The 25,917-nt window shown below is 42.2% G+C and overlaps 1 protein-coding gene and 1 long non-coding RNA gene across 4 annotated transcripts in view; both read left to right on the top strand.

Moving 5' to 3' along the window:
* Positions 1–25,917, top strand: part of NR3C1 (nuclear receptor subfamily 3 group C member 1) — a 66,326-nt gene that overhangs the window by 5,460 nt on the left and 34,949 nt on the right. The gene's annotated exons all lie outside the window — the stretch shown is intronic.
* On the top strand, positions 1,841–24,935 carry LOC310881388. Its single transcript, XR_014572339.1, has 3 exons — positions 1,841–11,182; positions 14,960–15,015; positions 15,223–24,935. It is a non-coding gene; the product is annotated as an uncharacterized lncRNA (long non-coding RNA).

The raw sequence follows: 25,917 nt of genomic DNA on the forward strand, positions 1-25,917 counted from the left end.
GATAATGGGTTATTTTCCCTCAATTTAAGGAATGTGTAAAGGGATCGGGGTGGCTCAAGTTGAGTTTTGCTTAAAAATGCTTTATTTCCAGAGTTTATGGAAGCTGTTCTTATTTCCCACTGATTTTTTATTAATAGATTAAAACTACAAGTCCAATTCTAAAACCAACATTGTTTGCTTTTGCGTAGTTTTTTCCTTACAATAGGGGCAACCCCATCTTCTTTTGGAAATAACTTTGAGATGCTAGTGAATCCTGGGGTTTGAAACAGGAATTCTTTCTTCCTAAACTTTGTCAGAAATATTTGGTCTAAGCTGACTTAGCTTTAGTTGATGCATTGTAGGTTTGTTCATTTCTCATGCAGAAGACTTAACAAAATTGGCATGCTTAGCGTTTGTTCCAGAAACAAAGGAAGAACTACCTTGCAAGGTTCCTGTGGTTGGTTTTCTGGGGTTGTTTTGCTTTTTTCTTCATGGTACTGATTCTGTGAGATGAAGGCTGGGATTGCTAAACTTCAATTTCTGGTAGGAAATATTTCCTAGTGCCGGTGGTCTTATTTACTGTTCAAAAATGTTAATTAGGTACTAAATGTACGGGTGAAAAGCTACAGTTTTCTTCTGGTGTTCAGGTAGTATTCAGCTTTCCTGCTTTAATGGAAAGCGTGTAACATCTCTTTGTAGACGTGCAGTCTTAAATTTGCCGTGCAGTTTTGAAGTGATTTTTATTTTTATTTTTTCCCTGAGGCTAGCACAGCGTGCTGTCTCTAATGAGATACGTGATCATCGGGGCTGAGAAAACCGAGGGGTTTCACCACGAGAAGTAGAAAGCATTCAGAAGTTAACGCAGCTAACCCGCAGAACACAAACTTCAGAAATTTGCTCCAAATGAATGAATCGGCAGAAGTCCCGACGCTGCCGTCAGTGCCTCTAGGCCGTGGCGAGGCTTCGGCGCCCGTGCGGGTGTGCGGAGCGTGGAGGTGCCGCCCGGAGCCTCAGCTCCCCGGGCCGGGAGCCCCGAGCGGCAGGAGAGGCTCGGGGCCGGCTCCCAGGGGTGGCTTTGGCGAGGTCCCCGCAGCGCGAGGAAGCGGGCGGGCGGGCGGAAGGCAGCAGGTTAAGGGAACGGTGGACGGGGGAGCAGCGGGAAAGGAGGCCGGCGGTGAGAATTTGCCGTAGGTTTGCCTTAATAGAAGAAGTGGGTCAGTATCTGAAAGAGGAGCGGAACAAGCCGCAAGGTTTTGGTAAATGCCTTGCTAAAGAATTTGAGGTTTTGATGGTATCTGGCTCTAACCTGATATTATTGGTGGCATACGGCATAAATGCCAGTGAAATCTGTTAAATTTCAGGGGAACGATTTCAGCGCCACACGCTCTCAGAACTCCGGAGGAATGGATTTAATGCATATACCACTCGGCTTTTTTATTCCACTGACTTCCTGGAGATGTGGCTTGTTGGGGGGGGAGTGGAAGACGACGAGAAGCCATGCAGCAGCGCAGATTTTTTTTTTTTTCTTTCTTAGCCTACAGCCAGAATTTACAAAAACTGGGCCCCATTGGCAGCGTTACGGCTTCTAGTATTACATTTGAAATCATTCCTAGTGCTCCAGCTTGTGGGGGATAAGGATCATTAAGGAGGTTTAAGGAAGGGCGAGAGCTACGAGAAGCCATGGAAGAGGAGGAGAATCTTTTTGGGGGGAAGCTCTGCTGGTCGGCCGCAGCCAGGAGCGTTGCTTCCAGCAAGAGCTGTTCGGTCACCACCGCTTAGCTGGGAGTCGCTTTGGGCTCGGACGTTTTACTCGAAGGAAGGGGAAAGCAGGGATCGCTTGCTAGAAATGGCAAAGGTCAGTTGTCCGTTTGTCTTACCTCATTGTTTCGGCCTGGCTTTCGGCCAAGGCCGGTGGCTCGGCGCGGCCAAGCGCGGTGCTTTAAATGTTGTCTGACTCAGCACTATGCAATGTATGGCACATACTGAAGCGCGTCTTACTTAATCGTTTTATTTTGACATAAAACCCAGGCTCGTTATTCGGAGGGGTTGCTCAGGGTTTAGTAGCCTGTGTTGTGATTTGTCAGCCTAGTGTAACTCTGAGATCAGGTCTTGAGTTCTGGAAACACGCAACGAAAAGGTTAACTAATTTGTCAGAAAGGTATGGATTAGGAGTGTCCCGCAGCATATGACAAAAGGTGCTGTGAGAGTGAAGGTAGCTAGATAAACGCTAGGTCACGTAAGACATAATCTACTTTTTCCCATTTTAAATGATCCATTCAGCTGGCTGATAGCTGAGTAGGTTTTTGCAAGTCCAACCCAAATTGGTAATTTCTACTAATTTACACCCCCTATACTGACCTTGGTTTCAATCCCAGTTCTAGCTTGCAAAACACAAGTTGACTTTTGTTTTCCATTGCATATTTGTGTGTTATGTATCTTAAATAGTAGTTGAACCCCATTGTACTCAAATGCTGGCAGTAGAAGCAAAGCTGTAGTTTAAGCCAGTTACTGATGAATCTTCTCATCAGCGTGAAACACGCGCCTTACCCAAGTCCCGCGTCATCTATTTACTGTGTTAAAGATCACTGCTTTACGCAGCGAGGGGAACTGTGATGGGGATGCAAACGTCCCTTCTTATGCTGACTGTTACTGCTCAGTTACTGTATTGTTGTGAAAGAGGGGTGAGCCGTTCTTTGCGTAGCTGAACTGCAAACTGGAACTAGTTGTGTGTTTTAAAGGGTTGCCAAGTCCTCTCCTCTTCCTGGGCTTCCCTTTCACAGCCACCACGTAACAGGTAGGCTGTTCGGGGGCTTCCTCTAATTTTTTTTGAAATGCTTCCTAACCTTGAGTAGTGAAAATCCCGGAGGAGGAGAAGCTGGCAGCGCTGCCTGACCGATGCGCACACCGCAGTTTGGCTGTTCCCGTTTGTTACGCTCTGAACACGAGATGGGCTGCCGCTCCCGCTTCCTTACTAGGTTCAGTGGCTGGGTCCCCCAGAGTTGTTCCCCGGTGCATATGCTTAAACTAGCCGAGTTTGCAGGGCAGGTGCTGTTCTTCCAGCAAGCAGAACTCCGCAGCTGGTCCGGAGCGTGGTGGGAAGGGCGGTGCTGGTCCCAGCGTGTGTCTGGGCTGAAGGGGGCTGCCCGCGCAGCTTCTTCGTGGCCTTGTTCGTGCGATGTGGTTCAGGAGGACGGAGGCTGGGTTATTTGACTGGTTTGAATCCTCCGATATGTTGGTTGCAAACATTTTCGCAACGCTTCTTTCCCTGTTCTTCATTGATGTACAAAGCTCGGTGGAGTAGGAGATCATCTTTTAATTCCATTAGCCTTTTACCTATTGTATGCTAGTCATAAAAATAAGCCGTTACTTTTTTTTTTTTTTTTTTTAAGTAATCTGTGGCTTCTGGGTTTTTTCAGAACGCTTCTTGGAGCAAATGCAAGATCCAGTGCTGGCACGTTAGTCTGAAATGTGATTTGGAGCGGTTTTCTTAGGGCACTTTGTTAACCCTCCTGGCCGGAGCAATGTCTGTCCTCGTGCCGTTGGGCGTTACGATCGGGGCTTATCTACCAGCTTATGGGAGGGGAGCAAGCACTGGGCACTCGGAAATTGAAATTGAATGTATGTTTCTTGTTAGTAGCTTTTCCCCTCACAAAACCCTTGTTTCTGGAATATTACTGGATGTAATTGTATTTACATTTTTTTTTTCCTAAAGGGTACATTAAGGCTGACTAAGCAGATATTGTGCCACTTGATGTGCTGGCAAAACATAATTTATTCGTTCTGCAAAGAGTTCCAATGTCGTCATTGTTGAGATTTAAATAAAAAAAAAGTATCAATGAAATCCTGTTCTCAACCCAAGAGCTTTACAAAGCTGAAGTTACAATTACCTTGGTTTTGTGTTATTAAAATATCTGATTGTGTGTAGTCTCTGGCATACGGAAGTGAACTTTAAAATGTATTCATAAAATAATCAACTTTGATTTGTTTCTGTGTTTCTAAGAACAGTTAGGTGTGGAACTGGGTAGCTGCTGGGAAGAGTACGTAACCGTACAGTACTTTGTACAGCAGATCCAGAGAGTTTGTTGTGTTAAGCTCTTTGATTTTTATAGTCTTTGTCTCCCAGACACTGTCGGTATACGTGAATTTAATCTCATAATTTGCTGAAGTGTTAAAGCATTGCGTCATTACTTACACAGATTATGTGGTGTTCTCATGAGAGGTTTTCTGACTGATTCACTATGGTGCGAAATCCGTTTATAATACAACATTTGCTTAAATAACTAAGATGCTCGTAGACCAGGAGCTAATCCCGTTGTGTGTGCTGGGTTCGGGAAATGACACGAAGATACTGCGGGTTGGCAGCCCCGTCCCTGTGGGATGGAGGTGAACCAGTACGGCTGCAGAAGGTGACACGCACACAAAATTACAGTAATTCCCTTCAGCTCGTTGCCTTGTTGCTGACTTCGTGTCAACTAGTTTCAGCTGTCTTTGGGACAGAAACGGAATGGAACAATTAGGTTGCTCTGCCCACGTGCAGGAGGGTGAGCGGAACCGCGGCAGCAGCCCTGTGGCGTGGGGCGGCCCCGGCCGGCAGCGGGAGGCCGCGCAGCGAGCCAGGGTGAGGAAGCGTTCTTCCAGAAGCAGCGAGTTGGGCTGGGAGCTCAGTTTAGCCCAATTACTCTCTCCCGGAGGCTTTTCGTCTTGCCTCATCTTCGCTGTGAAGAAGGTGTCGTGTTGTGGACCACTTTCCTATGCCCTTAGCTGATTCAGCTGATGCTAACTCTACCGAGAAACTTTCTGCCAGACTTCTTTTCCTGGCTGAAACAGTGTCTTCATGCGTTAAAGCTCCGTACTGCATCGCATGAAATGGATCGTGTTCACACGGTGACAAAAGCACATCCGTCTGCTTTGGTGGCCGGCACCGCCGGCTCCGTCGCTCGGGCACCGCGCGTGTCCCGGAGGCGCAGCAGAGCCCGGGGTAGCCGCGGCCTCGCCAGCTCCTGCCTGTGGGGCTGAGTTCGGCAGCGTAGCTGGTGTCAGCATTTTCTGGCTGCTCTTGGAAGTGAGAATTAAGTTTAGATCCCAGAACGCCATGCTGCTTATCCAGGGTATCACGGAGAGTGTAATATTAATGGCTCCTTAAACTACAACTGTGGGAATTTCTGGAGGAAGCAGTGCTCCTCTATCAAATCCATCTTGACATCTTGCAGAGTACATTTCTGTACCAGCCAACTGCTTTCTTAATATAGTCTGTGTCAATTTGTTATAATTAAAGCTCACGATTCCATCTGTACCTATGGATTCTCACTCCATGCTAAGTCTTCCTGGAAAGTTAAATCCTGGTGCGCTTTAAAACTGCATGTCCAGTGAGCTGCTGCCGTGTTGTTGGAGGCGTGATGTAACGTGCGAGTTCTACTTCTTGTTCAAAGATCTCAATTCTCCTGAAATGTCAAAGGTCAAACTGCGTTTGAGGAATGAGTTCCAAAATAATAATAATGCCTTTCTTGAACTGAGTTCAGTGCTACTGTAATTTAGTGAAGAAACCGAGTTGCACAGCGGATTTTCACAGTAGTACGCTCTTCATACAATTCGCAGTAATTTGTACGGTTACCCTGTGTGTCAGGGAACAGCTGGAAATTGTGATTGCATTCATGCATCATGGTCACACAAGATTTAATATGGAACTTCTTAGCAGCGGAGTGCAATTTACTCAGCTTTTTTCAGATACTTCACATTTCTGGTTACTTTTGTTTTAGCTAACAAGTTTTAAGTAAGTAATGCTCCGGATTCTAGTTTTGCAGCTCTCCTTACCTAAAGGCTCTGTTGCGGTAGACTTCTGTGTTATATTAGAAACTTTGTTTTTTCTGGCAGAGGATTGCGGGGGGAAGCGTTGTTTTTTTGCGTGTGCGTACCTTTCTCGCAGTATTTGCTTGCATGCCTCGGCTTCCTGGAAGTGCTGCTGGAGGAGACCGAAACGCGATAACCTCGCTGCTCACCAGTGTGCAGGAGCTTGGCTTCTCTGTGCACGCCTGCGTCTCTGGTGGGGCAGGCGAACGGCATGGCCCGTTTGAAATCTTGTAAAATCTTCAGCACGTGAATTCTTGGTCTTGTGTCAGAGTCCTCCAGCCTTCACGTGGCGCTCCCAACGCCTGCGGGGTCTGTGTGATGGGAGCAGGTCGCTCCTCGTTGCGCTCGGGCAGCGTTGGTGCCCTTGGGCTCCTGGCCGTGCCCGTGGCATTGGCGCATCCTTGGGTCTTCCAAACCCTCACGTGCCATCATAAGCTGCTTTTGAGAGCGCAAACCTGAAGTTCTGGGGTTCCTCCTGAATTTCTTGCAAGCTTCAAAGGGTTGCTCCTCAGTGCAGCGTTGGCTCATTAGCTGGGAGTTTGGTAGCTGTGAGAGAAGAGAGCAGCTGATGCAGTTTATTTTTGTTACTACTTGAAGAACCTGCTTGACACAGCCTGGTTTGTATGTGCGATAATGTCTAATGGCATGGTAATGTGGTCTGGTACTGTTGCAGTACAAATTTCTGCAGAAGAGGAGCTGTTGCCAGAAGGATGCTGGTAGGACACGTTAAGCAGTGCAGATGCCAATTACTTCATGGTGGAGCATCTCCGCAAGTCAGAGTCACACTCGTGGTGTTTGTCACGGCGAATTAAATGCAGTATGTTGCTGTACTTCGCTAGCCTGTGGTGGAGCCTGTTTCCATACCGCTCTCCTAAGCAGTTTCTGAGTGTCTGTAATGCATTCGCTGAGGCCTGGGGAGAAAGGGATGCTTGGTGCGGCTTCGGAGGAGGCTGGCTGTCAAGTAATGCTTTGTCCGTGAAGGGCTGTGCGGTGTACAGGGGATATCACGGAGAAATGAGGGGTGTTTGGATACATCTGTAAATGTGCTATCACAAATGAGATACGGAGTTTTCCCATTTTTGGTAGTTCTTTATGCCGTCAGAAGATGCAGGTAGTTAACAATGTGTTTTAAATCAACGTGTCTATACCACGGGCAGATGAAGTACCTCTGTGTACCCATGTAGTTTTTTTTCTCACCTCTTTTTTTTTAAAAAAAAAAACAGTTTTGTTAGCTTTCTGAAGCAATAACTTTTTAAAGCCATTGTCTCAGTCTTTTTAACAAATCAGAGCTGAAAACGTGCGTGTGCTGCATGCGTGTGGATTTGCTATGCAAGAATGCAGTTCATAGATGTAAATTTAAAAGAAGAAAAAACAGATAATCGCACACTGCATAGCTTCATGTCCCGATTTCAGTCTGCATGTTGCCTAGCTGTGCTTTTCTCTCCTGCAGTATTTTTTGAATTACTTTTACTTGGTTCTTGGATGTGTTTGTGGTTTTTTTTTGCCTGTTGATTTTCTGTTAATCTTGTGCTAGGTATGAATTTCTCCAAAATTAATTGCATCATCCAAGTGTAAAGTTGATGTATTTATAATTTGACTAAACAAACAAAAAAAGCCTTCTGCATCTTGGCTATCCCAAGACTGTTTTTCATAAAATACTTTATATTGTCTTATTCTAACCTACTTCATGTTTTAACTGAGAATAGACCCCTTAAATGCTTTTTAAAATTACAGATCCTGAATTTGATATCCAGAAAAGCTTAATGATAATGGAGATGGGTGAGGGAATATAGAATTGCAGTAAGATAATAAATATTTGGTGAAATAATAGCAGACTGCATATGAAATGACCAATTCAGGTTCTTTCTGAATCATAGAAATCCATATATATGTATAAAAAGGCCTATTTATATAAATGGGAAAAACTTTACTTAAAATGAAGATTAAATTGGCAGGTGAGCAATGAGCTGGGTTAAATCTCTTACGTTTTGAGACAGAAATGAAAAGCAGCATACCAAAGATCTAATAGCTTCGATGGTAAAGCTGTGACTCGAAGCTGTGCTTTGGCAGTGAAAAGTTTTCACTGCCTTTTCAAGTTGGTTGAATTAAATTATTTATTTCTGTTTGTTTATGAATACTGGTTGATTTTTTTTATTATTTTTTTTGTTATTATTTTTAAACTATGAGGAAATCTGTGGCTATGGGGTGTGATTGTGCCGGGGCAGGGGAGAAGAATACACTTGAAAGGAAAGAACTGAAATCTTCAGGGGAGGATGCGGGATAAACAGTATGGGTGGAGAAGAGCTTATGGATCATCTGACCCACCTGTTTGCATTATGCTGTCTTACCAGTAGATGTAAGCCGCAAGAAAATACCAAGGTAGTTCAGAACCTCGGCTTTCACTTGCTTGAAGAGTCTACCAAGCTTCATGACATTGCTGCAAGTAGTGGAAAAAGCTGCAAGTAGTGGAAAAATAGACAATCAGATGTGTCTATGGCATTAATTTCACCCTGTAGTTGATATTAATGCCTTCTCTCTCTCAGTTCCTCTTGTTGGAATTGTAATGTTCATGGTTTATCAAACTTCCTGCAGAAACGAAAATGAAAATACTCAGTGATCAGGCAGTGCTCTGCAAAAGGAGTTACTGTGGTTATAAAAACTAAATAATTAAACTTGTAGCTACAGAATGTCACCTGGGCTAACTTTAAATCCATGTACTCTTCTTCAAAATTCTTTGCAAAAGAGCTGATTTGTTCTCACCCTTCCTTGGCTGTGCTAATGACACTTGTGTGCTTGCTTTTGTGCTGCCTCCGGTCTTTAAATGCAGCAAAATAATGAGGTTTCTGTTTTTTCTGTTCATGTCTGTTCATGCTAAAGTCCCGCTCCTCGTGAGGCTCGGAAGCCTAAAGCTGTGCTGGTTAACAATGAAAGTTATATTGAGCTAACGCAATCTCCTTAGATCTCAAATGTAGTCTATCTGCATCTATATTATATTGAGTGATAAAATTCTCTGTAACCACCTGGAAGAATGTTGTTGTTGTTAACTTCGCTGTTACCTCCTATCAGTTTGCTTTAAGTCTAGATTCCAAATGCAGCAATCTAATAGTTCTTTCATTTGAGGAAATAAATATGGTGCTGTCTTAAAAATGGAAATATTTGAGTAATGTGAAATTCTAGCTACTCTTTTAGGAGGGTTTGTTCATTCAGAAATGTAAACATTCTCCCTCCCAAAACAAATCCTTTAAGCCTGTAATGGAACAGACTTCAAATACTGGTTTTGTCAGGTTTGTTGGGGATGGCTTTCTGAAACCTTTTTTTTTTTATATGTATTAAAAAAAAATCTACATCTTGGTTTTCTGTGTCGTTTAGGTTTTCTTGAGGAAACGTTTGGCTCAGGTATTTGCAAGGTTTCTAGGGATTTCCATACTGTTAGGAACCCGTGAGAGCTGCTTGCTGCCTCCCCGAACATTTTCGTGCGGTACCAAGCCGTGCTCAGACAGGCTTCCTGAGGAGGCTGCAGCACCTGGAGGTACTTTGGCGAAGATGCCCCGTGTGGGTCCCACCCCCAGTTTGCTTGAAGGGGCAGGACCCGCAGGGCTGGGGGACGAGAGGAGCTGGGGAGACGCTCGCCGAGGCTGAGGAGCAGGCAGGTGGGACACTGGGGAGCCGGGGCAGGGTGCGGGTTTGGAAGGCAAGGATCAGCATCTCCTGGGAACTAGGTAGTGCGAACGCCCTAAGAGCATAAACAAATAACCGGAGAAGGAGGAGGGGGAAAAATATATTGCATGCTTCTGAATACCTTAAGTTTGCTTTTTTTTTTTTTAACCACAGGTACCATTAGAAAATATATTGATAAGGAAGTTCCTAAGATACATTAGTGAATTATTTTTTATTGTGCTATTTTCAGTTGTTTATTTCAGTGATCAAGTCTGGTAGATTCCTTATGAAAAGAACTACGGTGATGTTGAAGGGTTGCACCATTTTTAATTACTTACTTTTATGTCAAAAAGAGCCATTACTGTGTTTCTATTTAGCTCAGCAGGATTAGGCCTTATGAATATGGTAAATTACTGTGTTGAAGAGATACTTGCTATGAGAAGAGTAGTTCAAAATGGAATAAAATATTAAAGAAAAAGTGGATGGTTGTGAGTTGTATTCGGAAAATAAATTAAGCAAGCTTGCTTTTGCTGCCTTATTCAGATTTCCAAACAAACATAGATTAAAATCTAATTTGTAAAGAATGTTAGTATGTCTTTTTTACCAATTTATTTTGTAAATTGTGTAATCCCTTTTTAGAGAGAAGGGAAGACTTTTAATATGTTTTGTGTTATTTGCTTTGGCCAGATGATCCTGATAAGCTTAAGGCTTAAAAGAAAAATGAACACGAAGAGATCCTGTATCACAACTACAGTCTGCCTTGTGCTTTCTGTAGCCAAAGAGCTGCTACTTCAATGCTAGCATCTTTCAGAAAAAGCATTTTTTCTAACCTCTTCTATTTTGTTACAGTCCAGGCAAGGCTTCTTAGAGGCCATTTGGCCCCATTGATTTCTGTGGGAACCAATCATTTTTAAATCTGAGTCCTGGTCTGTTGTAAAGTCTCTTAATGTTGATTTCTATATACTTTAATGAATTCTGTCCTTCCTGAACACGTATTTCTACTAAGCCTCACACATCTGCTGTTTTCTAAACTGACAAGGAAGCTATTCTGACACCTTCAATTTTAATAAAACCGATCTAACAAGTTTTGTAATGAATTAGCTTTCCATAGTTAGAGAAGACAGGTCTGTTCAAATGAGATGCCAGCTTATTTGCAACTTAACTGTGTGATTTAATAAAAGTGAAATTCAGTGCTAAAACTTCTGGTATAAAATGCAAATGCTATAAAAACAAACAAACAAGAAACCCTGAATGTTCAGAGTTCCTTATTTTGAGTAACAAAGCATGCAATTTTTCTATTTTTTTTTAAGTGAGCAGTTAATATTGGGATGTTTACAAGATTTCATTCTTAGTCATACTAGATATCTGACTACTTTCAAACAAGAGCAACTGGTTCGTCAGGTGAGCTTGGACCTATTTTATCACTTTAAAGATTCTTTTAACATGTTAAAGGTTGGGACATCTGAGATTTTAATAAATAACAATCACAAGGTTGGAGTATTGTTAATAGTGCACTTGTTTATGTGACTTACTGTGTTCCAACTTTCAGAGAAAAGCTATATGGTTAACTTGCACAACGTACTATTAAGGAGGGAGGAAGTGACTTCAGTTTCTATTCCTGGTTGACCCAAGACTATAAACTGAGGAAGAGCTATAAAGGAAATGCAACATTCAGCTCTTTGAATCTTTCCAAGGATTTGTAAGTGTTACTAACTCTGCCTTCCTGTGTGCAACACGTTTCAAGATACAGACATCTTAAAGCTTCCATTCTAATTAAAAAATGAATCAGAACACGTACCTAACGAGGGAAGCCCTAAAACTTGATAGAATTAATGGTAAGCTATCATGCTATTTTTCATCAACAAGGTCTAAAACTTTCTATTTCAACAATCAGAAATGTTTATTTCCCAAAGTGTTATTGCTTTTGTCTTGAGAGAGATGCATATTATTTTAGTCTGTTCTTTAAGGGCAGATTGGAGCTTCTTTTTTGCATCACAGAGTCTCTTCCTAGGCTCTATATTAAAGGAGGGAACTAAGTTTAACAAAGTTTTTTCTTCACTTGTGTTTTTCTTACTCAACTCTGTAATGATTTTGCTTTTATGAAGATCACATACTTCCTTATCTGTGCGTTAGAAGATGAAATAATGACTTTGAAGGTTATCTGAAAGAGTTATGGTGCTTGCTTGCACGGTGCTTGTTCTCATTCTTTGATTGAAACCACTGTCACAGGATGATGTTCTTCTGTAGGATAGGATAAGATTTTGGGGTTTGGTTGTGTATTCAGAAGATCTGTAGAGCTTAAAAAACCTTTACAGATGAAAAAGGTGGCTGGGTTCCACATAAGAGTGCTTGTGACTTTGGGATATCTGTTCTAAACATACTGAATGATGCCTGCCTGGCTGCCAGTTGTAAGGTGGCTTTCTCTAGACAGTGTTTAAAATCACATTGGTGGTTCAGCTATGATGATTTGCCATCGTGTTGTCAGAAACATGATGCAACTAAACTGTAAACTATTTCAATATATTTAGGGGATTGAAAAGCTAACAGCCTACCACAGACTGAGAGAGAGCCCTCGGACACATTGAATAGTGTGTATTTCCAGGAAGGTTTCTGGCCGATACAGCTGTTTTACAGCCAGGCCCCCAGTATTTTGTTCCTACCTGTGTGACTCCATGCTCCTGTTTCAAGCAGCCTGTGACAGATGTACTGAAAGGTAGGGTGGGACGCAGCGAGAGCCGGTGCACTTCAGGGCTTGGTTTGCAGCGGTGCTAGGAGCTAGCTGGAAAGGTTCCTGGTCGTGGCCATCACGGCACCGTGAAGCTGGGTGAGGCTGATGCAGGCCAAGCAAGTCGTAGTTTAAAACAGCAAAAAACAAGTCAGTGTTTTAAAACAGGGAGAAGCTTGCCCAGGTGTGTTGAACAGAAATCCCATAAAACATGGAAGGCGAAATATAAAAAGGAAATAGAGAGGTAATTTAAAAAAAAAAAAATAAAGAACATGAAAAGTGCCTTGCAGGAGGTGCTCGAAGAGCTGGTGAGCGCTGCAGGCATGCCGGGTGCTGGCTGAGGCGCTGGCGGGGCAGCGAGGCACGTGAGGAGGCTGGTGACGAGGTGCAGGCCTGCCCTGCGGGCCCGCTCCGCATGGGCAGCTGAGGAGCCGGCTCCGTCGGAGGTAAATACGCACGAGGTGTCTGACCAGAGAGATATGTGAGACGTTAACAAGTCACTGGGCCTGGGTGGCGTTCACCCCAGTGTCCTAAAGGAATTCCGAGGTGGGCCTGCAGGAGTGGCGGCCAGCAGGAGCGGCCTCTCCCCACGACCCGGCGGCTGCCGGAGGCCTGGAGAAGCTGGCGAGCCTGGTGGTCCCCCACAAAATGGTCTCCGGGGAAGGAGTCCTCGCTGCTCCTGTCAGGGAAACACCGCCTCATCCCGGGAGCTGGGTCGGTGAGCGTGGAGGCAGGGGAAATCCAGTTCACTTGGATAGATTTATTTTTTTTTTCCTTTGGAGCCTTTGACATGGTTTTTCTTGCCAAAGGCTAGTTAAAAAGGAAAAAAAAACAAACAGCACCTCAAGCTGTCATGGAATCGGAAGACTGGTCCTTGTATAGAATTGGGAACTGGTTAAAGAATAGGAAGCAAAAGGATTTAGTGTTTGTTTTACAGGATGAAAAAATCAACTGCCTCGTTCCCTTAGGGTCGGTGCTGAGGCAGGACCTGAAAAGGGAGCATGAGGGAGGGTTCTGGGCGTAGCTGATACGGAGCTATTTTGGGTAGGCGAGTGCCCCAGTGGAAAGCTCTCTTAAAATGTAGTGAGCACACGGAAAAGTGGAAGGGGGAGCCTCTGGGTGAGAAAAGCTAGGACCATGAATCTAGGGTAAATTGCCTATGCATTGCTTAATTTGAAAAAATAAATAAAATCAGAGCTTGGAGCTTGGCAGCTGCAGCTCAGGGAAGGGGTTCTGGAGTTTTGTGAAATCGTCAGCTCAGTGTGCAACAGCAGCTGAAAAAGTAAATATGGTTTTGTGTTATCTGAAAGGATAAAGAGAATGACCTCTGCCTTGTGCTGCTTCATAAAGCCTTGGTGCGCTCAGCCTGAGGGCTGCGTTAGTTGCTTCTTCCTGAGGGGGGTGGGTGGTAATTTTTTAATTTATTACCAGAACACCTGTGTTTGTGTCAGAGGTTTGCCTCCAGTGCTAAAGAAGCAGTCTCCAAAGTCAACAAGCTAAACAGACAAAATGGAGGAAAAAATTATAAGCAAAGAGGGTGCACCATATGGTAGTGTTAAGAATCGGGGAAATGTGTGGTGGTGGTATCAAGTCTTCCTGCACAAGGCTGCTTTATCTCGTTGTTAACAATGGTATATTCGTGCGTGTGCGTGCATTTATGCATCTACCCTCGTGTGTTAACTTTCATGCTTCATTTTACCCTTACTGCTACAAATAAGATAATTATAGTAAAGCAGGCTATTCAAAATGCTGCCTAGGGAGGTTTCTACATGCTTGAAAGCTATCCTTCACTTTTTTCATATGATAGTTATAGTTCCAAGGACATCTAAGAAATAAAAACCTTCTGTTACAAAGATAGTTTATTCTGTCATATATGTTTTCAAAAATTTTCCCTAGCTATCCTGGTTGTCCCCATTCACAAGTACTTCAGGTTGCTGTAGCAGCGCTGAAGATGTTTTTATTTCTGTGCTGCCTACCGCAGAAGCACAGCCAAAGCAGTCAGGACCCTATTTTTACAAAAATTGGAATTTTGTTCGCTTACCTCACTGCTTTCTCTTCAGCATAACAGCAATGCATTTATTCTAATAGAATAAATATGAATTTAATGGAATAATGGAATAAATACAAAATTCGTAAATCTAAATTTAATAATTAGTAATACTTTCTACAAACATATTGTCATACAAGAAAAATAAATTAATATTTTAGCCATCACAGTAATATTATTTATATTTATTTTCTAATAACAAAGCATAGAATTCAGTGTTCTTATATTTTTATTCACTCCTTTATATAGAACATGATTTTGCTTGCTATTTCTTTGTTAGCAATGCTTCCTGGTACTTCTAAATTTCTAGTTTCAAAGATGCATTTAATCTCAGATCTTTTTTTTAAGGGAGGGAGTTGGGTATTGGGAAAGACCTTACAATCTTTTCAGTTGTAACAGTTGCGTTTGTTTGGCAAGCAGTTTGTTTTTTGGCTGGGAGGAGCAGGGTCACTGTGTGCAGTAGGTGAGCAGCAGGCCCTTTGCCGTGGGACCCCGGCAGTCGTCTCTGCCCATCGCTCACTGCAGAGGGTTGGCCAAACACCTCTTGACGTGTTCTCCTGCTATAAGTAACTTGGGTCACTTTCGTTATTGTGGGAAATTAGCAGATCTTTAATTGTTTTCCCAGAATCGTGATTTTAGTGAGTAATGTTTTTGATGTATATGCAGGGAATGATGTTTGGAATCCTTCATGTGTTTCTTTTCAGAGGATTTTTTTCTGATTCTTCCTAATCCTAAAGAGTCGTCCCGCAGATAGTGCAAGGTATGAATTGCTTTGCCTTACCCTTACACGTCACATGAAAAGCTTGAGTAATACAGACAAGTTGGTGACCAGGCATTGCATTGGTAGACGTTGCTGTTAACCTGAGTGTGACTGGCTTTTCCAGCATGTATTTTGAAGAACTTTTAATGACTTTTTTAATGAGATGAGGCTATATCCACTGCTTTGATCTCTTGTTCTTATTTCTAGAGCTCAGTCAGTTAGTATTTTGTGCAACTCAAGGTGCTCAAGGAAGAGCTGTTCTATCTTTCTCCCATCCCTGAGCTACCTGAGGTTCTTCTTCATACAGTCCTGTCCCTTGGCCTGTGCATTTGGATTTCTTTCGACTCTCTGATGGCAGGTGCTTGTGTTACTTTGTCGACGTTATTTTCAGTTTCTGTTGCTGAGTGGGATGATTGTGAACTGGGGAATGTTACCACTTTTCTCGTTCTGCAGGTGTCTGTCATCTGTTTGTATTAATACTTCTGCAGCACCGCGCTTCAAAAAAAAAAAAAAGTATGTATATCATGAAACTGTTGACATTTGGGGGTTGTTACAAATGTTTCCAGCCTACATCCCAAATATATGAATCAAATATTTTGTTATAATTTTCCAACACTCATTACAATTGACACCTTCTGGTTTGAATCTCTGGTTTAATCAAATCTGCACTTCTGTTTTTTCTTGCTGGAAATGCAGTGAAGACAAAAGCACTCAGTGTATATGTGATGTCCTCAGATGGGGGGTTGCTTTATTTAGTTGGCCTGGTTTGTTTGTTTGTTTTAATGCTTCTGGAAGCTGTTGACATAAAAATAGTTCACATGAATAAACAAATGTGCAGAAAAATGTAAAAATTTGTGTGTACACATGCAAAAGCATATTGCTCTTCAGTACACAGTGGTATCTTATAATTCTTTATAGTCGATGAGTCTAGTCGTATTTAAAAGATAACTAAGGTTTTGTTTTTTTCATCTTCTTGGTATTGCTGAGAAAGACAAATGGAAATTGAGATGAATTATATCTAGTTTTCACGAGTACATAAAGAAGATAAAAACGTTTCTCATAACTTCTGTCCTGCATTCACAATCAGAAGGTGTTTGAAAACTAAGCAGTTTGTGGTTGGTGTGGGGCGTTGTGTTTTTTTAACCTGAATTTACATACTGGTAGAATTTCAGATAATGGGGAAAAGTGTTAGGAGGTAAGAGGCAGAGCCAGGTATCTAGCAGCCTTTTATTATTTTTTTTTTTTAATCAAGGTAAAATGCAATGATTTGGAGGTGAAGGGGCATGGAAAGGAGAGATGGGAAAGAAAGAAAAAGAGGAGAAAAAGAGAAGCTGGCATTTAAAAACCAACGTGAATTACATGTGATTTCCTTTTTGTTCGGCCCGGGAGCTTGTGAGTTCTCTGTGAGGTGAAGTAAATTCTCAGTGCAGAACCATCCCTAAATTTTCAAACATCAGAACAATCAAAAGCTTAGCTCTGTATTGAACCATTTGGACAACGTAGCTTTCACCCAGTCAGCTTTCTCTCTCTTATTCGTGTCCGAACACAAATCCTGAGCGGCTGGATGGGCACAGGCCGTGCAGCCCTGTCGTCGTGGGTCGTACCCCAGGCTCCGTGTGAGCGCGGAGGGATGGATGTCTGGGTGTCCGGATGCCTCACGGCGCCTCCTTCGCTGCTGTGCCCAACTGAAGCTGTGCTGCGTCCTCTGCTTCTAGACCGAGCGCCTGCTTTTCTGCGTTGGGACAGAGAGGCAGCGCTGGTCAGAGCAGTGCCTTCCCTAGTGGTCCCTTTATCATAAGCAATGTCCTGGAACGAGCTGTGACGGACAGCACCTGCCTGAGTGCCCTCTGCTGATAACTGCCCTGATCTGCGGCGAGCCTATGGCGTTCGATAAGTAAGCGAATCCTAGGCCTGCAGCTGACACAACAGGCGCGTTGGAATTCATGTGCCCTTAATAACATGCTTTACCTCTAGGTTAGCCCTGGCGTGGACGTGCAGTTGGACCAGATGGTCTTTGGTCCCGTCCAGCTGAGCTCTTCTATTCTGTTTTGTTCCCATCTTCTTGACTCTTGTTTCCATAATGTCACCAGCAGGCAACTACTGGGACTGTATGCAAGTATATTTTACAGTGTTCAAAATGCAGCTGTATGTTTAATTAGATTGGCAGGTCCATACAGAAGGGCAGTATTTCATACCGACTGTTATTTAAAGAAGCAGCATGTCAGTTGTTGCTATCAGTGGTGAACATTTTGATTATTGCCCACTTTGTTCTTCCTTTCCCTCTAAACAGAAAACATGGTTCTTCTTTGGATTCGTGGCCTTGCTCTTTATAGCTGTCGCTGGTCGGACAGCAAGTAAACAACTTACTGTAAATAGGCTCCGTGCCAGCTGGCCTCCAGATGCCCTGAAACTTGTGACTTGCCTTCAGACTCAGAAGACTGCCTTTTTACTTGGTTGTTTGGTTGTTTCCTTTCCTTTCAAATACAAAAAGAAAAAGAAAAAACACCTTTTTTTTTTTTTTCCTCCAATTATATATCGTTCCTGGCCTTAGTATTACAATTAGGGAAAGATAGGAGAGGTAATCAGATCTTAGGACTAATGCATTTTGGAAGAAAGCTTTTGGCGTTTGCTTAGAAGCCTTTAAGAAACAGCATTGCAGTTGGGGGCCAAGAAGTGGCGTGTCCTGAGGTTCATCTTTGGAACTGTGCAGCAGCTTTATGTGCATTTCCTTTCCCTCCTTGAACTGTTCATTATTTGTGAAACCTGTGCTGGACCCAGTTCGGGGAGGTGCTCGCAGTGCACACAGAGCCATGCAAGACCTCTGTACGTAGCAGACACACGTAGCTGGGGGCTCGTCGTGTGCAGGGTGCACTTGGTTGCTGGTGTCCGGCTCCTCAGCATCCTCACAGCATCCAGGGTGATGCTGTGGCTCCTTTCTTTTAGTCTACCTGAAGTTGAGAGCGTAACCCTTTGAGAACTACTTTTCACAGCAGGATTTCCAGCGTGTTTTGAACTACAAGGTAGGGCAAAAGTACTCAAAAAGTTAACGCAGTCTGGGTGCCGGGACACATCTGGCCAGAATAACCTGGCATTTTGCACTTGCGTGGCTTCTTATTTCTTCCAATATTTTAGTGATCTAATTTATGTAATGTTCAGTTAAATATGTCTACGCTGTAAGTGGGAGAATAATCAGACTGAATGAATGTCTGCAATGGATCTTTTTGCCTGTGTAGTAATACTAGAGATTTGCCAGGAGACTTGCTGCTTTTCTGCTGCATCTCTTTCCTTTCCTGCTCGAAGTATGATCACATATTTCTTAAATAATTAAAAAATACTTTTGCTAGGAAAACTTCAGCCTGTGGATTGAGGCTCATGGTTGTGGCTCTTTGAACAGGGAAGAACCTCAGAATGTTTTCAAAGGCCCTAACACAACGTGTATATTATTCAGCCCAGCTTATGAATTCTCCAGGCGGGGATAGATGTATGTGCAGGTAATTTTCAATGGTATCCTTTCACCGAATGTTGTATATACACCGAGGAGTTTTGACTATTTGGATGTTAAAGCAAATCTGCTTTTACGAGGAATTTACAGTAATTGTTTCTTAAACAGCAGTCTTAGATATAATCTCTAGTCTTGGCCTTTAATTTGAGGTCAAAAGCAGATCAGAGAGTGTCTTGGCAATACAGTTGAAACAGCAACATGGATATTAGTGTGGTTAATTTACTTATTTATTCTATAGAACCCTGTTTCCAACTTAATTTTATCTCTTTTGTGATCTGCATAATGTATATCTCTTTAAGAGAGACTATCCTCATCCAGGTAGTGCTGCGGTGTAATTGCAGCTAGGCTTCTGGCAGCTCCTGGGCTTGTTTCGCCTTCCTGGGCATGATGGGGCTGAGCGCTAACACAGGCAGCGCTTGTTCCAGTAACAGCGGTGAGGGAAGGAAATTCTAGATGTTAACAAGTGGATGCGTTTCCTGAGTTTCTTGCAAGGCTTTAAAAAGTCTAAGGAAGAGACCCAATATTCGCTATTTTGGAAAATCAAAATAGCGTACGTTTTTAGAGGACTAAGGACTGGTAATGGGAGCCTTCTTAGTTTCTAGTTACCTCAAATAAATCTGAAGGAAAAATGCTTATTTTTTACCCAAAAAGGGTGTGGAAGAAGCTCTCCTTTAAACTTGTATGTGAAAACTTCATTTTAATGTCATAATTCAGGACTGAAATGTAAAGACTGCTTTTGAAAGAGAAGATTTTATGGAAATTATTTCTGGTTATTTTAAATGCTTTCCCATATAAACGTTCTATCCTAACGCTTCAGCACTTCAATGCATATCCAGTCCATTTCCCATCTCCATGATCAGCTTAAGATTCCTTAGCAGTTTCTTTGGTCTTTTAAAGGTCTTGGTTTGTATAAACGACATTCCCTTCAATATTTCTATAATTATGTTTTTTAGTTGTTGGCTTTTAAAAAAAAAAAAATCCGAAAGAGTCTGTCTGAAAGGAATGAATTGCATTATTTCTGACTTTACAGTGCTCTCAATGACTGTCAGCTAGGGTAAGGAGTCTGCTGGTGCTGAAGTATGAGAACTGTGAAGAACAGTTTATTCCGTGCCTTTAGAGGTTTGGGGAAGGAATTTCAGATACTGAGCTAAATCAGAGCATGGACGTCAGTGTGTGCCGGTTAGTCCTGTGCCTGGCTTTGCACTCTGTAATCCCAGTAGTGCTTTCACCCCCCTGAACGTGTTACAGTCTCATAGCGCATCGAGTCTGGACAATGGCTGCACGTCCGCGCAGGGGTTGTGCGCACGTCCACGGCTTCGCACACGCGCCGTCCGGTCGGGGGCTGCTGACAGCACGCTCCATCCGTCTCGAGCCGGACTCTTCCCTCGCAGCGGGAAGTGCTGTGGGATTTGTTTTGTCCTTCATCAAAGTACTTGAAGTACTTCGAGTTTTACTTTTAAAGCTTAAAAATGCTACTGATGCCCTGGTTTGGGGCTCAGCATAATCATGAGATGCTGAAAAGTACTTGAGTGGACTTGCTTTGCTTTTTTAACTCTTCAGTGCGTGTGTTTTTCATCTCAGGGCAGATTTTTCTCAGAAAAGAGAGGTTCTTACAATTGCAAGCTCATAAGCAGCACTAAAGGAAAAATGCCAGATGGTGCAAGACTTGATTAAAATTGCAAGAATAAGCAATACAGGGAAACACTTATCATTTTCTCCTTGAAAAGGCTGGCCTGCTTATCTCCAGTTCTTGGCCTCACTCAGGCCATCTACAACCAAGATTAGAACTGCAGACATGTAGGTTTGTACAGACTGCATTCGGTATTTCTGTGTGGATTGTTACAGTAGAAGAATGGTTAAAGTTGTGATTATTCCAGGCTTCTTGAAACATTGCAGCATCCAAAATACAGAAGCGGTTTAAATAATGGAAGCTGGTGTGTGTTTTTGTTGTTGTTGTTTTAGTGGTACCAGTTAAAGACAATTACTATATTATGGTGCTGTCTTCATTTTTGTTCTGGGACTAGAGAGTCCTCAGCATCCTTTTCTTTAGAAAAAGAAAAGGTGAGAACCTTGGAGAATCAATTCTTATTTCTCAAACATTAGAATAGGGGTTAAGAGGAAGGTCTGCACTACAGGTAGGAAAAACTACTATTATCCATTGAACATCCAAAATGAGGTAATAAAACTCAAGAAAATAATTCCTTTATATCAGTTTGTGTAAAATTTATATTCAGACCTTGGTTAACTGCATTGAAATTTAGGTGTGCTGATGTCAAATTTAGCAGCATAAATTATCTGAGGTTCAGTTTTCCACAGTAGACACTCGGGAGAGAAACGGGATCGAATTATTCTTTGGTGTTAAGTGTTTCATGGTATTGACTAGGTAAGTGGGCATTGTACCTATGCTTCTAAAATTAGTACTTCATTTAGTCTTCAAGTGAGGTGAAATTAATTTGGACGTAAATCTGACCCTGTTTTTTTTTTTTATTTTATTCCTAGGTTATGTTCTTACATTTTTTTGTTTGTTTTCAGTAGCGGTGGTTAATTTGTTGATTTCATCTCAGTTACAAATCAGCAGCTGGAGACACTGGCACGGTAACACCGTGTCTCTTTTGCAGGATTCAGATACTACTTGAACTCCTAACATCTGGTTTCTCGCTCTCAGCTGGATCCCACTATTACATTGTCACTAACATATTAGATTGAAGAAACTTCCTTAGGCAAGGTAAAAACCAAAAGCTCTCTGTACGCTGTGAGATGACCCTCTGAAACGGAAGGCTCCTTTCATCGCGGGAAGGGCGAGTGCAGCAGCGTCCCCGACCGGTGCCTGGCTGCGTGGTGCAGTCGGGGGGCTGTGCAGCGGGAGGCCCTCTTAAACGCAGGCCTGACGGAGAGCTTCCCGAAACAAAGAGTTAAGTGTGGAATCAGCGTTCGGTTTGTTCCTCTTAGCAAACTTTCTTGTTTATCAATTTGACCTTTGTTTAATGTTTCTCGGATGAAACATGCAAGTAGGGGCCGTGCAGAATGCCGGACGCGGTCGTTACTTCAGAGACTGCAGTCTAAGATTTTAGCACAATCGAGCGATAATGCAAGCCTTTGATGGTACAGTTATTTACTTCTCAAGAACAGCTCTGCAGTAATCACGTGGCATCAGAGGCCATTGAGAATCAGAACTAACAAAGAGAAATGCTCCGGAGGATTTAGGAGGAGGGGGGAACTGGGCCTGCCTTGCCCCGCAGTGTTGGAACCCCGCTTGTGTGCGCGGGTTTTGAAGCTTATGTGCTTCTTCAGCTTTGGTGTCTGTCTAAAAATAAGCAGAGGTTAACCACCTTCCTGGGTCGTAAAGCTGTTTAGGTAATTAATTGCTGTCTATGAGTTTGAGAAAATCTTAACAAGGGTTAAAGAGCTTTTGTATGAGAGAGAATCGTTCGCAGCGTTGAGGTTTGCTGAACCATTGGATCGATGGCCCTGGAAGAGGCTGTTGCAGTACAACCTATTGTTACCGCCATGTGGCGGATGCTTATTTACAGTTAGAATGTAGTGTTCTAGATAAAAGCACTGTTATGTACTTCTTATTTGGGGAAAAAAAAAAAAGACTTTCTGAATGTCAGAATCTCTTCTTTATTAAACTCTGTCTGTCTGGTTAGGTTTGTTACAGACTTGGCTTAAACTAAAGCTACACTGAGACTGCTGATGTTGAGCGGTGGTAGGAGGTGCTGCAGCTGAAATAATTTAAGTTTTGAACGCTGCCTTCATGGAAAAAAGTACTTATTGTAATTTTCAGCTACGGACACAATTTCTTGAGTTTCAGGTGTTTCCTTTTGGCTTCTTTTACCTACTAAACTTCAGCTGTTAATAAGGAAAGGAATTTGGTCTTTGCTGTAGGGAGTACTCTTGGTCATAGCACAAGGGTCTTGATGCATTTTATTTTATTTATTTATTTTTAACTTTACCTCAGGAAAGGGCATCAATATATACTGTTCGAAGGGCACTGCCTGCTGCCAGGCTGTCCATCAGAGCAGGAAATGTCTGTGTGTCCATGGGCTTTTTCTCAGGAGATGTGCTCAGCTATCTAAAACTAAACCAGTGAATTATATGGAGTAGAAGGCTCCATCTTGCATGTACAGCTGTCTGCACTTTTATGGATTCTGTACCGTGGGACTCTTAGTGCAAGTTTATTTTGCTTCTGTAGTGCTCACTGCTACAAAAACTGATTCTGAAGCTAGGACTTAAATAAACGGACGTTGTACCAAAATAGGGTCTTCTCACTCGTGTCTGATTGAAGTGGCTGTGGTGTGGGTTTTTTTTGTATTATTACTTCCCTCTTTGCTTTACATAAATATTTTTAAAATGTAGGATTGATTGATTGTTCATCTGACGGGTTTAAAAAAATGTTTGAAGGAACTGGCAGGCAAACCTGCCTTTTTTGTTCCCAAGCCTGTGTCTTTGGCTTTGCCAGATTTTGGTCTGGCAATTGCATAGTACATGAAGTAAATGTTGAACAATGACCATGCTTCGTTACAGTCAGTTAAATTCTTCTCTTTGAGATATCATGACCAATTCTACTGCCAAATCAGAGTGTCTACATTGTTAGTGAAAGATACTGAATGATAACGATGGATAGTGATGTGCTATAAACACATGGTTTGTAGTTGTCATTAGGATCTTTATAAGAGTGCATGTTGTAACGAACCCTGAAATTCAGGAGAGGGGGGAAGAAATAAGGTTTCCCACCAGGAAAGTTTTTAATAATTTTCCAAAAGAAGGTTGGCATTCCCACCATTTCAAACTTGAAATAATAAATTATCGAAGCGTAGAGCTGTGCTTAATAGACAGAGAAAAGAGACTGTGGTGATAGGTCTGTACGACCTCTAAGACTACCTTACTAGTCACCTTAGGGATGGTTATGTGAGCGAGGTAAACAGCCTGTTAATGAAATTCACAGATGGAGTTTAACTTGGGAGGAGTTGCCAGTGCTGCTCAGGAAGAGAAAATACACAAAGAGGCACAGATGAACAATGTGGCCAGGAAACCATGTGAGGTTAAACGGGGAAGGAATAGTTTCCTTCATCTGAAGGGTAGGGGTAGAGGAAGAGGACTTAGGAATGTGGATAAAATAATATGAATGTGGATAAAATAAAATGAGAAATCCAGGAAAGAAATGGAAGGCAAGACCTAAAAGTACTGGCAAAAACATAAAAATAAAAAATCCAAGATGAGAAATGCTTTTGTAGTCCAGGAGTGTGCAACAGGAGAGACATGGTGAGATATCTTGGTAGTCTGAGTGTGAGATGGATGCCAAGTGGGATTAACAGCAGATAATAACCTACTGAGTATGCATCCTATAGCAGAAATCATATCTGTAATTGCTTAACAGTGTTGACAAAAGTAATTATAGCGCTATACCAGACAATCCAATAAAAAGTTGAAAGTGCCATGAAAGTGGCATACAATAGCCGTGCACATCTTACAAGTCTATGGTGGTACTTGTTGCTTGTCCTCCTAAAAATATTAACAGAAGTAGAGATGGCTGATTCTGCTTCAGTAAGCAAATTTAGCACATACCTTCCTTCCTGTTCCTGAAAGGGGAAGAGTGCTTTTGTATGTGTTCTTTGCATCAAAGGTGTCACAGGCCAGCTGAAATGAAATAAAATTATTTTATTAAAGGCATTAAAAAGCTCATAAGGCTTTGGAAAATGCCTTTTGGACATGTTTGATAGCACTCACGTGTACTTACACACAGGTCTGGAGATGAAGAGTAAAACGCATCAAAAACGAAGCCTTAAATATGAAAGAAAACTTTTTGGCAGTGTTCACGGAGTGGGAGGACTCAGCCTTTCCCTTGGGGAGCTCAGCAGCATGACATCGTGGCGTTTTGCCCGTCAGCAACTTTCTGATTTTTAAGTCGCAACAATTTTTCAGTTTGTTCCTTGTCTTTCCTACCTGAATTACTGTTCTCTCTCTAATGTGGTACAAAAGGATCTTTACCCTTTTAAGTGAAGTTACTGCTCGTGGCTGTGTGTAACGTAGTCCACACACCTGGGCTAGCACCAGACAATTCTTAATACTCTGTTGGCACTGAACTTCAGTTCTGCCCTTTAGCACTGTGAAGAACATCTCAGTCATCCTCAGCTGTAAGATCTGAAAGCCGCCAGAAGTATTTTTGTCTTGCAGCAGAGCACCCCAGATACCACGTTGTTAATGTTTGTTTGTTTTCTCATGCTCTTGGAAGTCACAAGAGCTGGTGCTCTCATACCCTGATTATTATAACAGAGGCAGTCTCTCCTCATGCTCGTTTGCAGCCTGCTGCATTTCTCTTACTAACGATAGGCTGAAGTTCTTCCTCTTTCTTTAGCTGCAAACCAATTTTCTGAAAACAACTAATAAAACATTGAATTTGTATATAAAATGGTTTTCTTCACAGGGGATCAAACCCTACTGAAAACGTACCTGCTATCTGAGATTGGGGTAAAACGGAGTAGAAGAATATTGAAAATAAGTGAGGAATCAGCATTCACTAAAAATTTCTATTGTTTCTTGCAATGCATCTTATACAAGGCATTCATTTCTGATCACGTCCATATGAAACCCATCTATGTTTTTTAAATGTAAACCAATATTATTGTTAATATCTGTTAAAAATACAGTACTTATTGTACTCACCAATTTTTATTTTGTTGGTCAGAAAAAAGTTTGCTTCTCCTTCCCATTTTTATGTTAGTAGGGGCAGGGTGATGTCTTTGAACAGTTTCAGTAATTCTGAAGTTCATATTGCGCATTACAGGTATTTTGTAATATAACAAGTTGGTTTTTTAATTGAGATGAATGCTTGGTGTTTTTATTTTTAGACTCTCTTTGCTAAACATAGATGTCATTTAAGGAGAGCATTTTTCTTCCTCAAGAATCTTGTTTAAGCTCTGCTTTTTTTCCTTTTTTTTTGTTTGTTTGTTTCACTGGGGTTTTTTGAGCTTCTGGACTCCTGTTCAAAGTTTAAAGAACAATAACTAGTCAAATGTAAAATAATGTCAGTTGAACAACCTATGACTCAACAGTTGACCAAGTCATCCTGGATCCACATCAAATGGACTGAGGCCAAAACCTAAAATTGGCATGCGTCCCTGTCCCTCTTCTTCATATATTTTCACTGAAGCAGAGCCCAGAATGTAACACATTGGTTAATGCTCCATAATAAACTGGTCCGCATGTAAATGTATTATTTTTGTTGACAAAAGAGCCTGAAAGTCTATGCCAAGAGTAAAGACAGATTGTGCAATGGTTCATACGGACTGGCAAGGAAGTGTAGTCTATGCCCTGAAAAATGTACCGTCCTGATGTCCTTTTGGTATTGGTTCTACTTTTAAATTGCTTTCTTTAATTTCTGTAGAAAGAATTAATGAAGA

This window comes from Anser anser (assembly GCF_964211835.1).
Source record: "Anser anser genome assembly, chromosome: 14".
NCBI lineage: Eukaryota > Metazoa > Chordata > Aves > Anseriformes > Anatidae > Anser > Anser anser.